Below are 6,007 nucleotides of genomic sequence, written 5' to 3'. Positions count from 1 at the left end.
AAATTAACCATTCAAATAGTAAAATTAGCTCACGAAATTTCACACATATCAAATAACATGCTTGAAATGCCAATAATAATATTAAAATAAATTTCTGACATCAAATTTGTTGTTAGCTAAAAACGGGCTGTTACAACTCTCCCCTCTTAAGGATTTTCGTCCCTGAAAATCTTACTAGTGAATAGGTTCAGGTAGTGTTTTCTCATAGCATCCTCGGGTTCCCATGTAGCTTCTTCAACCCCATATCGATGCCCTAATACTTTCACTAATTTGAGTCTCCTATTTTTCAGTTCTTTGATCTCATAAGCTAAAATTTAAATCAGTTTTTCAGCATATGACATATCAGACTGAATTTCAACCGCAGTTGAGGAAATGACATGTGAAGGGTCATATCGGTATCGTCCAAGCATCGACACATGAAACACATTATGTATCTTCTCTAACTCAAATGGTAAAGATAGTTGATATGCCATTGGCCCAATTCGCTCAGTAATCTCATATGGTCCAATGAATCGTGACTTAATTTCCCTTTTCCGACCAAACCGCAATATCTTTTTCCATGGTGACAATTTCAAAAACACTTTATCCTCGATATGAAACTCAATATCTTTCCATTTCAAGTCTGCATATGATTTCTATCGATCCGAAGCTGCTTTCAAACTATCTCGAATTACTTTCACTTTTTCTTTAGTCTCTTTGATCAGATCAACCCCGTGAATCTTATTTTCGCTGAGCTCACTCCAATACAATGGTGCTCGACCTTTATGACATATAGAGCTTCATATGGTGCCATCTTTATACTAGATTGGAAGCTATTATTGTAAGCAAATTCAATCAGTGGTAGATATTTCTCCCAGCTACTTTCAAACTCAAGAATGCAACAACACAACATGCCCTCAAGTATCTGAATAACTCGTTCAGATTAACCATCCATTTGTGGGTGAAATGCAGTGCTAAAATGCAGCTTTGAACACAAAGCTTCTTGCAATTTCTTCCAAAATCGCGAAGTAAATCTTGGATCTCTATTCGAAACAATAGATAGTGCTACTCCGTGCAATCTAACAATCTTTGATATATACAACTCAACCAATTTATCAAGCGAGAAATCTATACATATCGGAATGAAATGAGATAATTTCGTCAATCTGTCAACAACAACTCAGATCGCATCTTTCTTTCTTAGAGATAAGGGCAAACCCGATACGAAATCTATTGTTACTCTATTTTATTTCCACTTAGGAATCATAATAGGTTGTAATAAACCTAATGGCACTTGATGCTCAGCTTTGACTTGTTGACAAATCAAACATTTCGAAACAAATTTTGAGATATCTCGTTTCATGTCATGCCACCAATAAAGCTATTTCAAATCGTTATACATTTTCGTGCTTCCTGGATATGCTGATAAATAACTACTGTGTGCTTCGCTTAGAATCTTCCGAATGAGCTCAGAATTTCTTGGTACACATATTCTATCACGAAAAATCAAACAGTCATCAGGCCCAATTCGAAACTCTGAATTCGAAGTCGACTCAAACTGAGTTCATTTTTCGAATTTTTGAGCCTCACAAATCTGCTATAGAAATAATGGTCTCGCTTTCAACTCGGCTACTATCGAATCGTCATCAGACAAAGCTAATTGTGTGTTCAAAGCACATAAAGAAAATAACGACTTTCAACTCAAAGTATCAGCAACTATGTTCGCCTTTGTGGTGGCCCAGGGAAATTTCCCACAGTATCTAAATGAGCCATAGTATCATTATACAAACTGGGACATGCATCAGTTGTATGTTCAAGTGTAGTACATATTCTGCATAACCGGGCTAGTTTTGTTTTTTCTATCAACTTTATCTTCTAAAGCAGAAATACTTAGGTAGTGAACCCTCCTAGAGGGCTCAGGATTGACTCTAAATTGCTGAGTATTTGCAGCCATTGTGGAGATCAAGTCCCTTGCTTGATGAGGAGTCATGTTGATGTGAACAAATTGTGATAAGTTTTAAATTTATAATTGACCGTACTTGAAAACTAACTATTATCACGATGAAGGCAAGCGCACCTATCAAATAGTAGTATAGTTTATAGCAAGACCGGAATGTCGAACCCAGAAGAACTAAAAGTACTAGTATTATGATAAATCGTAATTTATACATATTTTTATCCTATGCTTAACATCTTTTTGGAAGAATTATCCTTAGATTTGGTGAATTCGATGCTTCTAATCCTTTAATTTCATGTTTTATACTTAGGTGAGTATAAGAGAGTAAAAAGAGTGAGAAACAGGCTAAAAACGAAGAAAATGGGTCAATGTAGGGAATCAACACGGCCTGGACTTCCTCACACGGGTAGTTCACACGCTCGTGTCTATTTAACAGATTGCAACACGGCCTAAGCCACCTCACACATGCGTGTCACAAGGGCGTGTCCCTGTCGAGCCCAAGTCTAGTCCTATTCGAAAAAGGGTTACCTAAATCCCCTAAACCCTAAGCCTAGGGGGTACCTAAAGGGGACATAAGGAGTAGGAGGCAAGGAATTACTCGAAGAAAGCCGATTGATCCATCTCAGAAGCCGGATTATTCTTCAAGACTGAAGATCTCCCTTCAATTTCCTTCGGGATTTTTAGGTTTTCTTTATGTTTTGTTATCATTATTCTTTTGAGATGTTTTCTTTTACACTTATGAACTAAATCCTCTAAATACCTGAAAGGAATGAAACCTAAGATGAATCTTGTTATTATTTTCTGAATTATATGATAAATATTTGATTTGTTCTTAATTATGTGTTCTTAATTCTTGTTTTAATATTCCAGATATTGATTCAAGTATTGATGTGCTTATTCAGAGGAGAAAAAGTCCCTGTCTAAGAGTAGATCTAGCATAATTGAACAGAGTTGATTGCACGCCTAGACATAGGGTGACATAATTTTTTCGGATTAGGGTGAAACCCAATAAAGGAATCCATAGTTCGAGTTAATGCAACACTAGGGGTTTTAATTAGAAAGAGATTTCAAGTAATCAACCTAGGGTTAGACATTGTTAGTCTCGAGAGAGATAATAATATAAATTAGGGATTTCTACGGATTCAGTCAAATGAATTAATCGTCTAATTCAGAGTCAATAACAAGTAAAGTCTAGGTGGATTTTTCCCTTGGGTATTGTCCAAATCAATCAGTTTTTCCCAAAAGTATTTCCCTAATTTTCTTCCTGTGCATTCTTAGTTTAGTTAATTAATTTAGATAAAACAAACCCCTTTATTTTTAGGCTAGATAATAAAAAGGGAGTTAATACTAGTGCTTTGAGTTCCTGTGGGTTCGACATTCCGGTCTTGCTATAAACTATACTACTGTTCGATAGGTGCACTTTCCTTCATCGTGATAATAGTTAGTTTTCAAGTACGGTCAATTATAAATTTAAAACTTACCACGATTTGCTCACATCAAGTTTTTGGCGCCGTTTCCGGGGAACTAAGATATTAGGAACACTTAATTTTTATTACTTTAGTCATTTATTTTAGTGCAATTTAAATTTTATTTTGATTTTTGTTACTAAATTTTCTTTTTCCTTCTAGCAGGTTTTTATAGTTTATGACTAGAAGAAACCTGTCGGGACCATTACTTTTTGAAAGTGAGATCGATCACACAGCTCGCAGAAACTGAAGAGAAATAAGGCAAAGCCTAAGATACACAGAGCAAGAGCAAGAGGATGATATTTCCACCACAACCGAGGAGATGGCTGAAAATCAGGAAAACCCGCTACCTCCTGCAATTGCTGCTGATCCAATAAATCAGAATCCTGTGCCACGTACTACGTATGATTACGCTAAACCTACTTTAACAGGAACTAAGTCAAGTATAGTTAGACCTGCTGTTGCTGAAAATAATTTTGAATTGAAACCTAACACGATTCAAATGATACAATAGTTTGTTCAGTTTGATGGTTTGCAGAACGAGGACCCAAACACTCATTTGGCAAATTTTCTGGAATTCTATGACACTTTTAAAATCAATGGCATTTCTGATGATGCCATTCACCTTCGATTATTTCCCTTTTCATTGAGGAACAAAGCAAAACAGTGGTTGAACTCGTTACCACGAGGGTCAATCACTACTTGGGAACAAATGATCGAAAAATTTTTACTTAGATATTTTCTGTCGGCTAAAACGACTAAGTTGAGGAATGATATCTCTTCTTTTGTACAGATGGATCTAGAAACACTCTATGATGCATGGGAGAGATACAAGGATCTATTGAGAAGGTGCCCTCACCATGGGTTACCTTTATGGTTGCAGGTTCAAACGTTTTACAACAGTGTGAGGCAACTTATCGACGCATTTGCTGGTGAGACTATCAATAACAAAACACCTAAAGTGGCTTACAAATTTATTGAAGAGATGTCACTGAATAACTATTAGTGGCAGGTCATGAGAACAAAGCTGAAAAAAGTAGCTGGTGTTTTCAACCTCGACGCGGTTACTATGCTATGTAACCAGGTAGAACTTTTAAATAAAAAGATTGATGGTTTATATGGTTCTACTCAGGTACATCCAGTGATGAGGTGTGATTCAAATGGAGGAGAAGCGCACATAGAATATCAATCTTTCAATCCTAGCACCAAGGAGGAACAAGTTCAATATATGGGTAATAATAATCTAGACCTCAATATAACCCATACAACAACACTTATATTACAGGTTGGAGGAACCATCCCAACTTCTCGTGGGGTGGCCAAGGAAATCAAAGGCCACAAAATCCCCCAGGCTTTCAACAACCACCTTACCAGCAGGAAAAGAAATCAAACCTTGAGGAGATGCTCACAAAGTTTATCTCTATGTCAGAAACTCGTTTTTAGAATACCGAAATAGCACTTAAGAATCAATAAGCGTCGATCCAAGGGATCGAAACTCAGATAGGACAACTTGCCAAACTAATTTTTGAACGATCACAAGGTAGCTTACCGAGTAATACTGAATCTAACCCAAGGGAACAACTCAATGCAATTACCGTTTGAGATAAGGAAGGGTTAGTCAAACCTGAATCAGAACCAAGGCAAGGAATTGTGACAAGTAAAGGTAAAAGTGAGGTGGACCACAATGAGCAAAAACTGGTAAGTAGAAAGTACAAACCTCATGTGCCATACCCCAGTGCGACAAGGAAAGTCCACACGGACGAACAATTTGGTAATTTCCTTAAACTATTAAAGAAATTACACATTAACTTACCGTTTATTAAAGCTCTTTCGCAGATGCCAAACGCAATTAAATTTTTAAAGGAGCTTTTAGCAAATAAACGGAAGTTGGATGAGGCGTCGTATGTAAAGTTAAAAACAGTTTGCTCAGGCGTTCTATAGAATAAGTTACCCAACAAGTTGAAAGATCCAGGGAGTTTTATGATTCCTTGTTTGATTGGTAGTTTGAACGTGAATAATACATTGGCTGATTTAGGGGCGAGCATTAATGTTATGCCTTATAAAATGTTTAAACAGTTAGATCTTGGGAAACCCAAACAAACTAGGATGAGCATTCAATTGGCTGATAAAACTATTAGATTTCCTAGGGGTATCATTGAAGATGTTCTTGTTAAAATCCATAAATTTATATAACTTTGTTGTTCTAGACATAGAAGATGATAGTGGCGTGCCTTTAATTTTAGGAAGGCCCTTTTTAACAACTGTTAGAACTGTTATCGATATTGGTACAAGTGAACTCACACTTCATGTGGGTGATGAAACAATCACTCTTCAAGCTCGTAATTCAAGTAACAAATTAAATATTGAGGGTGGTTGTATAAATCGTGTTACTAATACTGATCATGTGGTGCAACCTTCTTTGCAGGAAACACGTTCGACGAGCATAAATGAGCCTTGTTCAAGTAACAGCAAGGGACCCATCTATGAAGAACGAAGGCTACAGATTGAAGAACTAGATGAATGGCAAAAACCTGTTAAGGAAAAACCAAAAGCGCATGAAAAATCGAAGAGACACCACAATGAACATAGGGATGGAACGAAGCAA

At 36.6% G+C, this 6,007-nt stretch overlaps 1 non-coding gene across 1 annotated transcript; it reads right to left on the bottom strand.

Annotated features, from left to right (window-relative positions):
- Positions 1-4,162: 4,162 nt before the first annotated feature.
- Positions 4,163-4,269, bottom strand: LOC121205165 (small nucleolar RNA R71). The gene has a single exon (XR_005900250.1). It is a non-coding gene; the product is annotated as a small nucleolar RNA R71 (small nucleolar RNA).
- Between the last annotated feature and the right edge of the window lie 1,738 nt (positions 4,270-6,007).

The sequence above is a fragment of the Gossypium hirsutum genome, chromosome A08 (genome assembly GCF_007990345.1).
Source record: "Gossypium hirsutum isolate 1008001.06 chromosome A08, Gossypium_hirsutum_v2.1, whole genome shotgun sequence".
Taxonomy (NCBI): Eukaryota; Viridiplantae; Streptophyta; class Magnoliopsida; order Malvales; family Malvaceae; genus Gossypium; species Gossypium hirsutum.
Note: the sequence above shows the minus strand (reverse complement) of the source record. Positions and strands in the feature narration are given on the sequence as shown.